This window comes from Chlamydotis macqueenii, chromosome 3 (genome assembly GCF_036417535.1).
Source record: "Chlamydotis macqueenii isolate bChlMac1 chromosome 3, bChlMac1.mat, whole genome shotgun sequence".
NCBI lineage: Eukaryota > Metazoa > Chordata > Aves > Otidiformes > Otididae > Chlamydotis > Chlamydotis macqueenii.
In genome coordinates this window covers 93,346,483-93,359,275 of record NC_141558.1, presented here as the reverse complement: position 1 = coordinate 93,359,275, position 12,793 = coordinate 93,346,483, and positions in this window count along the sequence as shown.

The window sequence follows — 12,793 nt, the reverse complement described above, 5'->3', positions numbered from 1 at the left end:
CACATAATTACATTTTACAAACATCATATCTCAGAATTCCTGGTTTGGGGTTTTTCATAGCAAAATTAAATAGACCCATAAAATATGCAGTCTCTTCAATGCTTGATTTGATAGTGGTCACATTATTAATACTGTCAAATTGCTAACATTATTCAAGTTACCTTGAATACTTCATGAGCAGAGTTCCATTTGTCTTCCATGCAGTGTCGCTATTCATATAATGCTCAACAAAAAGAAATGCTGTGTTATTGTATCATCAGGTCAAAGGCAAAACTGATAACAGAACCCTGACTTCTAATTCCAGTGCAGCACCTGCTTTACCTAACATAGTCTAGAGCCAATGCAGCTATGGTTTTAATAATCTAATTAATTCATTAGCCAATCCTTTTCTAACTTTTCATGCAATTAGAAAGCTGGAACATTCAAGAACCCCAAACATCCACTTTGCAATTCTTCATGTTTGCACTATTTTATGTTTTGACCAGACCCTGCTCATCAAACATGCGTGCATGTTAATGGAAATGCTGCAGAAAGGATTTTGCCGTTACTTTAACTGTTGTGTGAAAGGAGAAACCACAACCCAGTATTTGCATTTCTGGAAATGTATGTATGTGGCTTACTGGAAGTGTGTCTCAGCTCAAAGTACTAAATACATAAGCAGCTGTGCTCATGGGATTAAAACAGTACAACAAGAAGCTGGAATACAAGGTCTTCCGACCTGTACTGTAAAAACAGACCTTGAAACTCCCAAGGACTTCCTAGATCACTTCTGCAACAGTCCTTTTAATATGTTGTCTGTTATGCATAATTTACATGAGATGGAAGAATGCATTGGCTATAAATTTTCAGATGGCCAATATGTATGTGTGCAGAGATATATGCTTATGTATCTATAAGAAAAAAACCTTAGAAGCCAGCCTTGGAAATAATAATTCACAACTGGGAAGTCTACAGATGTCTGTGTCTGTCTTCAAAAGTTCCCTGCCTTTGCTGTATTTAGAATTTAAAATGTTTCCGGACATTAGAGCATCGAGCGTCACTCGTGTTAGAGCTGAAGAATCTGAAGCAGAGTAAATAAAGTGTCAGAGTCTCTGCTACTCTGGAAATACAAACCACAAACCATGACTCCCAGTTCTAACTATACCATCAAAAATGTCAGGGCTTTGAATGAACATTGTGGGGTGGGAAAGAGAGTTTTAAGGCATTCAAGACACCTGTTTCATTTCCCATTTGTTCATTCACTTACATGTTGCTTTCGCTCATTTTCTCTCTTCTTTGTCTTCTGCTAGCATGCCTTTTAAGTCACAGGCTCTTTCCTATCTTTCTTGACAAGCAGAAAGTGAGCAGAAAATAAAAGAGAAGCTTTTGTCCTTACTCAATACCTTTGTTTCAGGAAACAGATAATGCTGGGGTTTTGCTGCCGGTTTTGAACTTTGTAAAACTTATTATTTCAAAGGGCATGGTAGGCAGCCAGAATGCAGTCCTCTGAAAGAAAAGAAAACAGAACAAACCCCCTCAAAAACTCTGGCTACCTGGCTTCAGCTTTTTAATTCGGATTTTTACAGCCTTCTCCTGGCATTTTTTGTCTTACATGTTCTGTTTGCTATTCTTTAGCCTTAAAGGCAGATGAAAGTCAAGCGATTTTTCACTATATCTATATATAGCTGCAGTGTGTATCTATAGAGCAAGGGAGAGTTTATGGACAGAAACCTTTCATCTATTCCCAACCACCTGGCATTAAAACAAGGCTTTTAAAATAGATCTACACCTGTTGATAATGCAATATGTAAGAAAAAAATGCACAAGCCTAATGCAATATTTCAAAATCAGGGCTTGATCTTGCAGAATTTGTAATCCTAGCTATATAATCTAGTCCGTATCGGGCTGTGAAATTTAAATCATAAAGCAGGCTAAGTGGAAAAGTTGCAGGAATCTGAGAATATTCTGGATTGAGAAAAGTGTTTGGCTCAAACACAGTTCATTGAAGAAGCACAACAGTTTGCAGCAGGGAGGGGACCTGAATGTGCAATCTTGGGAGGTGACGAGATGCTGTCAGAATATCTGTGCTACAGTTGGAAGTTGGCTGCAGCACGTACCATGACGTGTGAGCTCTAGTATACCTGTCGTGTACAAATATCTATACTAGCCTCAGGTGTAATTAGTCTCACCTAAACAATGTATTTAAAAGTTAAGCATCTAAGACCAGTAAGATGAATCACTCTCTGAAAGTGTTTATCATTATTGTCTGGCAATATAAGGTGACTTGAATAATTAAAATTAGATGCCTAAGTTAGGTGAGCTGAACTTCATCTCAGCTATACAAACCTGTGTGGGACTGTGGTAGGTGCTCAGGTGGCAGATGCGTATTGATGTCTGTGGCACCTGTTTCTTGCTGAGTAGATTAAAAGAAATGGTGATATATACGTGTACCTGCATATGTACATCATACTTCCCTTGGTTGTATAGACACAGCTTGTAGGGCAGCTTGAACCCTAAACATAAACATTGTAAAACCAATTTAAGACCAGTGACACAAAGTTTTGCAACAATAACCCTGTGAAATTCAGTTGTGATATAATCTGTTTATTTTGAAGGAAAAACCTTCCATAGGAATTCAATCCTGTGCTACAGCTTCTTGTTAGTGTGACAAACATGAAGTGAAAGCGGTTACAAACTCACTGGCTTGTTGTAATTTTCCAGAGTCCAACACACAAATCAATAAACAGTGCATAGGAAATATGATTTTTAAAATTATCACTTGGTCATTTGTCGTAGTTCAGCCCCGATCAGGAACAGACTACTCAGTTTCTCTCTCATTCCCCCCACCCTCTGAGAAAATAGGAAGAGATAATAGAAGAAAAACAGCTCAAGGTTTGAGATAAGGACAGGGAGAAAATCCTTAAACTTACCCTTACGGGCAAAACAGACTTGACTTGGGGAAAACTGTTCATTTATTACTAAAAACAGCAGGATAATGAGACAGAGAACAAGATAACCTCCCCCCACCCCTCCCTCTTCCTGAGCTTAACATTATGTCTACTACCTCCCCGCCCCGCCCCACCCCTGCCCCGAGCGGCACAGGGGGGAAGAGGGAATGGGTGTTGCGGTCAGTTCATCACTCATTGTTTTACACCGCTGTGTCATCGTCGGGGGAAGAACTCCTCACATTCCTCCCCTGCTCCATCGTGGGGTCCTTCCCATGGACCACAGTCCTTCGTGAAATAGCTCCAGCGTGGGTCATCTCTCCCGTGGGGTGCAGTCTTTCCAGAACGGCTGTCCCAGCAGGCCCTCCACGGGCCACAGCCTCCTTCAGGCATCCACCTGCCCCAATGTGGGCTCCAAGTGGATCTCTGCTCCTCCGTGGACCTCCATGGGCTGCAGGGGAACAACCTGCTTCACCATGGTCGTTACCACAGGCTGCAGGGGAATCTTGGCCAGGAGCCGCATTACTCCTCCCCCTCCTTCTGAACTGACCTTGGCATCTGCAGCCATTCCTTTCACAAGAAAAGTTCTTCACAACAGGCTGGCAGATGCCTCTCAGAATCTCTTCACATCATCCAGCTCATCTCTTCTCCACTTCTTGCAGCCAGACCAGGCCGAGTTGGGCCCAGTCGGCTGCCTGGTGAGAGGCCAGAGGGTGAGGCCTGCAACGCCCATGAGGCCTGTGCCTCCCCCTCTGCACCTCTGCCCCCGCTCGGCTTCTTCACGTCTTCTCTTCTCTCTTTTTTTTTCTGTTTTCCCCTTCTTAAATACGTTATCGCAGAGGCGTTATCACGGAACGTTCTGCTACCAATTGCCTCGGCCTTGGCCAGCTGCGGGTCCGCCCTAGGCCCGGCCGAGTCCACTGAACAAAGGGGAGCGACTTCTAGCAGTTTCCTACAGAAGCTGCCACCTTAGGCCCCCGCTCACTAAACAAAACCACAACATCATTTCAGCTATTGTTAGTGTCACAGAAGAGCAAATGCATTTTATAGCAAGGAGTGTGATTAGTGCTTGTGTGGCGATAATATGGAAAAAGGAAAATGAAAAATGAAGTCAGTAGAAAAGAGAGTGAGCTCATGTAAATGTGAACTTGATAGCACCTCTTCAACACTGTTTCGTGGGAGAACTTTAATTTTTACATTGCTAAAATTAATGAAGGGTTGACTTGCCCGACACTATATCCGTCAGAGAGGAGTTCAGCTGTTCTGAGCTCAAGCAGCTCTATGCTGATTCATCTGTAAACACACTCAGGCTTAGGGAAATGTTTGAAAGGATGAAATAGTAAAGGATAGGTAGCTTAGTTCATCAAAATAAGCTGGCTTCAGGGACTGATTTTTATTTTTTTTTTAATGGCTGGACTTGATCTGGACCAAAATCAGAGTCAGAACCAGACTCTTATATGCCAGAGTCTTTTTAAGGACACCTAAGGCCATTTTAGATCTACTGTGTTTTCCTTGGGCTCTTCTGAACCATCATTTTACTTGAGGACAATTTGTCCTTGATTGAGATTACCAGAAAGGGTGACTGGCAACCCAGACAAGATCACCTTTTGCTGGTTTGTCTTCTGCAGTAGCTTTGGGTTATTTGTTATAAGCTGTCAAATGACATGGTCAGAATTTTAAAACTTGCATAGAATTTCATAGACTTATGATAGTTCTTGAGATAAACACTGAAAGTGATTGATTTTTGAGCTGACAAACCTGCAATGAGCTTCCTGTAGCTGTTCTTTCCTGTTCTTTGCACCTGTGCAGACATACATATCATTAACTTTGTGCTGGCCTGAGAATTTCCAATAATTGAGAATAATATGATTATGTAGTAAGAAGAGAGTTGGGAATAAACATTAACTCTACCATATTCCATATTCAATGCTTTCCACAGTATCAGTAAGGGAGACAGGAAAGAAAATGCTTTTCATTTGATTAATGCTACTGTAGAGTTAACTAATGCAAGGACTTCCTGTTACTCATCAATTTAATATTGAATTTCCCTTTTAGACTTCGCTTATCTTCTAATGCAGTTCCTATCTTCTCCACTTTTGTATGTCAGTCCACTCAGCCATCACATCTTATTTTAAAATTTTACTGTACATTTTTTTTTTTAGTTTAAACATCAAAGACAACAGAATCAGTTGGTACTGAAAGCAATGGTTGTTTATGCGGAGTTTCTGTGTATTTTCATTATGCTATATAACACAAAGTTTCTTCATGGGTGGTTGCAAGAGAACAAAATATAGCTTTCTGTTCTTAACCTATCCATTCTGAGGATGGATGTTAATATATTTTATAAACTGTTATTCATTGGGAAATGAGGAGATAACCTGATGTTGTACAGACTTAGATGACACAGACTGGAAAAAGTAATCCAGTGTTCCCTGATGAAACACTGCATAACAAGGATTCAGCTAGAAGCAACATATCAAATACACTGTAACTCTGACCAAGACACAGTATCTGACCAGCCACTGAGTACCTTGACACACAACAGAAACATTTTCCTAGACAATTAGTCTTGGACTAACAAAAATACATCCTCAAGGTATCCCTCCTTTTTCCAGGAATCAGTGCTGCTTTTCTCTGCCTTTTCTCTTTTCCTTAATCTATTCAAAGACGTACTCATTGCTGTTGAGGCATACCCAGAAACTTTTGTGCTCTTCCCAGTGAAAATGATAGCACTTCAAGCAGCTGGTTTGCACGTGTTAGGTAGCATATCTTGAAATATCACTTTCCCTGAAGAACTAGCTATTTCATGCAGAGACATTTATATGCATTATTTTTACTAACTTTGTTTAATACCAAATTGTTTTCTTCCCTATATTTTCAAAAAAGTTCTTCAGCTGATTTTCCCAAGCGTGTGTGAAGACTATGGGCTTTATCTGTTTTTTGAAGAAGTGATTTTGATATTCTTGAAACATGCCTGATTGATATCAATCCTTTAGATAGCCACAAAGAAATCTAAAATAGAATTTCTCCTTTCTTTTCAACTACTGAATCTCTGCGGAGCAGAGACTCCATGCACAGCAATTCAAGAAAGGCTTGACCAATGAGCCGGTCATCAGCCTTGGGTGAAGTAATAGAAAAACTGATCTGGAGATCAATAGCTAAAGAACAATACAAATAAATTTATCAATATGGTCTAGTGAGAAGTGAGTTTAATAAACAGACTGAAATTCTTTATTTGACCAAAGTACCAATTTGCTTATTATTGTATAGCACAGCAACACAGTGTCAGAATTCTTTAAAGATATTGAAAAACTGAAAAATGTGCAAAAGAATCACAGGCATTATTTTGAGGCCAGAAGGAAAGTGTTGCAGTCGGAGGCAAAAAGTTCAATCTGCTTTTATTAATAAGAGAAAAAAATGGAGAAGTAATTCAGGTACTAAGACCCCTAGTAGGAGAATACACCAACTATCACTCTAAATCAGTGAAGACGTTCCAACAACTGCTGAATGGAAGCTGAAGCCACACAAATTCAAATAGGAGGCTTAAATTTTAACAATGTGAGCAATTAACCTTTGGAACTAACATGATGGATTCTCCATCTTCTAGTGTCTGCAAATTAAAACTTGATACCTTTCTGCAAGTTACATTTCAGATCAAAGTTGTTGCACTCATTAAAGTGATAAATGGCTGATATTTAATGATCTGTGACACAGAGGAGGTGAAAGTAGAAGCTCTCAAGGTCTCCTCTGGATTTGAACTTTATGAATTCATGATACCTCTGTTAAATTTGGGAGCAAGGACTAGAGTCAAAGGGGATATTTTGTCTTGCCCGTTCTAGTTGGATTTTCTCATCCAAAACTTAATCATCTGCTTAATAAAGCACTAACATCTGCACTGGTATAAAAGTGAAAATAATCTAGGATTATATAAATTACCTTGGTGAGGGGATTAAAAGGAGGGACAACAACTTTTCTCGTTATTTCTTCATAAGCTCTATTTCTTTTGAATGGCAGAAGATACCAGTCTCTACTCATTATCACTGACACGCTTCTCTGAAGTACTTGAGAGTTTTGTTGATCACAGAAATATGTGATTATGTTAATGGATGTGAATTAATGAATTCACTAACTAGAAGGTCAGTGAACAAATGTAAATGCATATTTACTTAAGCATAGCTAATGCCATGAATAGTTTTGTTCACCTTCAGTTACAGTTCAGTTCTATTTATTGTGCCAATAATATTCATGCAAATGTGCAGCGGACATGTGACTAGTGTCATGAACAGAAAGTTTCCAGAATTTAATGTCAGCACAGTATAGTTATACAAAAGGAACCGCAGATATTGCACATATAGAACATGGACATTAACTTAGAAGGATTAGTAATACTTTAAAGGAAGTAACTCAGAGCTGGGGTGTTATTCTCATTTTACAGATAGATTTTAGCAACGTGATAAGGTTAGCAAGAAAGAAGAAATGGCAGAGCCAAGACAAGAACACAGTTCTGACTTCACAGTAGAACACAGTGTCTCACATGTCAGTGTGAAAAAATGGTAAGCCTTTACAATTTGCAAGATGTTTTCAAGCATAAGGGGTCAGATTCAGTAAAGGATTGTAAGATCTGAAGGCTGATCATCTGAGATGTAGCACAGAATCCACAACCCTGAGATTACTAGCTTCCACATGCAGAGAATCTATGATCATAACATGATCCAAAGTAATTAACATATTAATTACCAATACTTACAGCCTTTTTTTTTTTTTGAACTGTATCTGTTTAGTCAGTACAAGACTACTAATGATCACAGGTGCGAATCTTAAAACTCCTTTTTCAAATACCTGTTTTTTTCAGGAAAATACTTCTTTCTTCTTAAAATTCAATGCACTGAACCATTCTTTGAAGACAGATTTTTACCTCATTCATTTCCAAAGAATGAATGAAGCTTGATTCTTTAGAATATTCCCACAAGAACTCGTACTTGCCCTTTCTTCAGTAGTCACTGTGTTACTAATTCAGGGGATAGTTTTGAATTTATTTCTCTTTCAGCTAAAGGGAAAAAAAAAATTACCTTTTCTTACCACTCCAGTAGGGTTCATAGGGTTCCACTATTCAGTAAAGAATTTAAGATATAGAGGGATAAAAAGATAACCGGTGGGCTTTCAGGGTAAAAATTGTGTCTCATCTCAAGACATTGGGTAGCATATCAAACAACTTTGATTGGTTAGTGAGTGCTCTGGTCTGCCACTTGGAAAAGAACGTGGTAGCTGCAGATTTGGACTATGGGAATATTCTGATTTTAAGATCCTGTCTGAACTTAGGTGCAAGTTAAATGCAGACCCTTCTCAAAACAGTAACTGTTTAAGACATAGCTGAGCTTTGGGTAGGCACATATTGAAAGCCAACACTTAATCTCTGGGCTTATTAGTTATATGTAAGGAGAAAGAAAAAAAACAGCTTCTTTTTCATCACGTAATTTTTCAAATGTATTATTGATAACAATTAGTTTCTGTGACATCCTAAATAGCCATCATGGTTTCTGCTGTCTGTGCTCCAGTTTTCTAATGATTTTTTTCTGAAAGGATTGTATTTCATCCCTGTTCTTTTGTGTTCCCCTGCTGCTTTTGGCCCTGCTGAGCATGCTCTTAGTCTTGAAATTCAAGGAAGAGGGATACATGTCACATTGTTCCTTTGATATTTCTTTTATCATTTCTGTCTCTCTCTCACCCCACCCCCCTTTCCCAGAACTCTGTCCCTGACCCTTTGTTCCTCTCCTCCTACTCTCACAGATATATTTTTTTTTCAATTTTACCTCTCCATATCTGGCTGCTCTTTAGCTTGACATAATCTTCCAAATGTATTTCCATGACCTAAAAGGTCACAGCCTTGTGTGAGTGTTCCTATTTCTTTATCTTCCTAATATTTCTCTTTTTCAAGTACCTCCATGTTCAAGAGTTTCCTAAGTTTCCAGTAGTCTCCACAACAATACACCCATACTCAAAGGGCACTTTTTAATTAAAAAACCATTAAAGTAATTTTAAATCGTCTCTTTATGTCCTTGTTTTTTTTTTTTTTAAAACCTCCATTATAATGTTCTAGTCACATTAATTCTTTCAGAACCCTATTATTTAATACTAAACAATTGGGGAATTCAGATGGAACTTAAACCAGTGAGAATCAACTGTGAAAATGCTATAACATGAAAAACAGTCCATACGTATGAATTGCTAGTATTACCACTTTTTGTTTCATGGTGGTGTCATCAAGATTATGTTATTATGACCATGCAGAAGGAGCATACACCTGGAATTTAGAATGCTAAATCCTGTATCCTATTTGGATACAGGATGGAAAGACAAGGTGATATTACAAGAAACTGGAAAGAGGAATCTAAGGGGCTATAATAGATGATATCTTGATTGATGACATATGATAGATGATAATTGTATGCATGGTGAGGAGGGAGCTGTGAAGTGAAAGATGAAGAGTAATGTTGTGTAAGAATTTTTTTTCTAAATATGTACATCTGAATCTCTCAGAGAAAAAAAAATGTGAGTTCTGTTGTATAACATGAAAAGCATTGAACTAGAAAAAAAGTGCAAAGTTTTGTCTTGCATCCAAAGGGGCATTGCTTTTAGAACTCCTTAAAGAAAGTGAGTATATATGATGTCCGTAATATGAGAAAGGAGATTACAAAATCTCTACAGCTGAATGGGGCTGAACTCATTTCCTGAGGAAAGGACTAGCCCACACTTGGGTACAGAGCTTGAGGTCTGGAAAACATTTCAGCTGAAATATTGTCACACCTTGGAACAGAAATTAGAGTCTTACCTGAACATCCTGTGTAGGGATCTCCATCATGATCACTACAAATACAACATTGCCAGGCTTAGGGAGATAGCTGAAAAATAAATTTTTAAAACAGACTTTATGTTCAATTTTTTTCAGGCAAATAGGAGTCTACATATCTCTATGGAAAAGCTCTTCTTCTGTGTAGGTTATGCTACTTTGAATCACTCAGTCTATAAATATAGAGAAGTCTGGTTTTTCTGTCTTTTAATGCTTTTTCTTCTAGCTGAGGTCTAGCTCAGGAAGCACAAGTAGGTAAAACTGGAAAAAGGAGATTGACAATGCTTATTTATAAACAATCATTACAAGGCAAAACTGTACTAACATCTTTATCAATTAGCCGTTTTTCCTTCCTAGAAGCCCTGTGTATGCTGGCTTCTTTCCAAACATTGAAGAAAGATTGTGCCTGCATAGCAGATCTCAGCAATCTAAAGTCATACTGACAGCTAATGGTTGAGGTAAATAACACAGGACACTTACTCAAAGAATATTAAATGATAACTTAACCTGTCCTTGAAGGGAGGTTGAACTAGATGACCTCTAAAGGTCCCTTCCAACTCAAACTATATTGTGATTCTACAATTCTGTAAAAATGTGAGATAAATATTTGACTTTATACATATAAACGTATATTCCAGAAGTAGTTTTGCTATAAATTGCTTGGTTTGTTCTATTTTGTTTTGTTTAGATTTTTGGCTATTTCATAGGAGAAAGTGATGCCGTATCTCCCCAGCTGAAAGAAGAAAACATGGTCCTTCTTTTACCCAAGAAACAGCAGATTACTCATGCAGGTGACATACTCCATCTTGTATCCAAAACTTTTTTTTTTTTTAAACTATGTGTTGCACACGTTATTGAAAGTACAATGATAAGATCACATGTCTATCTTTGCTTATTATTCATGCTGCTTCTTCTTCTGTATTCCAGAATATGTTTTTTTACTAAACTCATTGCACCTGAACACTCCACTACTGCCATGCCCAGTTCTCCATTTTCCTAAATTATTTTGAAATAATGACTTTGTCTCACTCAGACTATTTATTTATGCAGTTATTCTTTGCCTTTCTGTATTTTTAAATAACAGAAAGAACTAGCACATCCATAATGCATTAATGATATTTGAAAATGCAATATGATTATTTAAATCAAGTATAGGATAACCTATGATATAGTGCATTACTGCCTTAGAGTTGATACCAATATGCATTTCAGGAAGAGAAAATGTTCTTGATATTATGGTTCTATTTCTTTATATTTTCTGTATCTATAAGATGAAGAGTAATATTTTGTCATTGACAGTTGTCAAGAGACAAGATGTGATTAAGGGTATAGTGAAGGTGCCTCATCTCAAATTTCACAGTAACATCCTCTCAGAAAGGAGTGCTAACTATTTTTAACAACCAGGTAATTCTGACTCAAGTGAACTTTTTTATTATTCCACTGGTATACATGGGAACTGAGTGAACTGTGATCTAGCATACAACTTACCCATTAAAAAAAAAAAGCTGGATATATTTTTTTTATTAAAGTTAACTTTTTCTATATTTTTAAGTACAGTAAGAAATAAACATTGTTATTTTCAATTATAAACCTGCTGAACAGTCCACAGAAGTTGATAGAAAATAGAGATGGCTAATAAAAGACATTCTTAACAGAAGTTATTTAACAGAAAATAATCTACATTTCTTTTTAGAAAAAGTTTCCCTTAATACAAAATAAGCTATTGGAATTAACTTCTGCATATACAGTGGAAACCAGAGGATTAACTATTTTCTACAGCTACTAAGAATATCTAGAAAAGACAGAAACTTTTATCAGTTGTTTGTAAAGAAGAGTTACTCAATACAGCAGCATCTAGAAGCTTGAAAGTCTTGGATTTTCTAACAGTCTGCATGGCGCTGCTTCACAGTTACTCTCCTTATCAGCAAACTTCAAGATCTGTACCATTTTATGTAGAAGTTCAGGCTCAACATGCTGTTAAAGTCAAATTTGTAAACACATCTCCCAGATTATTATATTACTATTTAGAGGTATGCACTTCTAGATGCTATGAGGTATGCTATCTATGCTCATGGGCACTTTACATTTGCACAATTTTAATACAACCAGTTTATTATAAATTGTTTCAGATAATGCAGTAAAGCTTTAAAGCAGCACTAATGCTTTCTAGGGGTTTTAGCTAATTAGTGCATAGTGCTTATGACCAGAGCGTGTAAAGCAAGAAGGGACTCCTGTGGATGATTAAACAACAAAGCAGTACTGCAGTTTTGGTAAATACTGAAATAATTTATTTGAAAGCCTAATTCTCTGTCCTCCAGAGCATTATCCCTCCTACGTACCTATGAAAAATAATTTCACAAAGTATAATGCTAAAAATGGCTCTCCTCCCCACCCCCTACCTCCCCATGCTGTTTTCAAGTTGAATTGCTGCCTCCTTATAGACTGAATTGATGTCACTCTGACATCAGTGACTGCAGTGTAAATGATTTTATGCTCAGCTGCTTAACACAGTGAATTAGAGACCTCAAATCCCACTTATAAAACTGTGTGTTCTGAAAATGACTAAGGCACTATGACATCACATCCACTGTGATTTCTCACTGAATGTGGGGGTCTTTTTGCTGTGGCAGTAGGATGATACTTGGCAGCCATGGCAGAATTAGGCACCAATGAAGGACATCTCTGCCATAAAAAGTGTGAAAGGAGGATATGTTTAACATAATGGGATCTCTCAGCATTATGGTGTAATACCGTTATTGTTAGGATTGTGATTCCAAACAAATACAACACCAAAGCTGGTAGTTTTAGTATCCACAGACAATTCTGTTTAGTGTCTGTTAGCATCCACTTCTGTTCAGCTCTGTGTGGCTTAGCCTCATCTGCTGTCTGTGTGGCTACGTGCCGCTCTCCCATCCTTCTCCGGCTGAGATGTGTCCACTTTTTCAGCCTTCCCTGGGAAGGAAAAAGTAGGTTAGAAACAGTTTGGATTCCTCCCCTTTGGAAGGGAAGGAGGATCATTGCT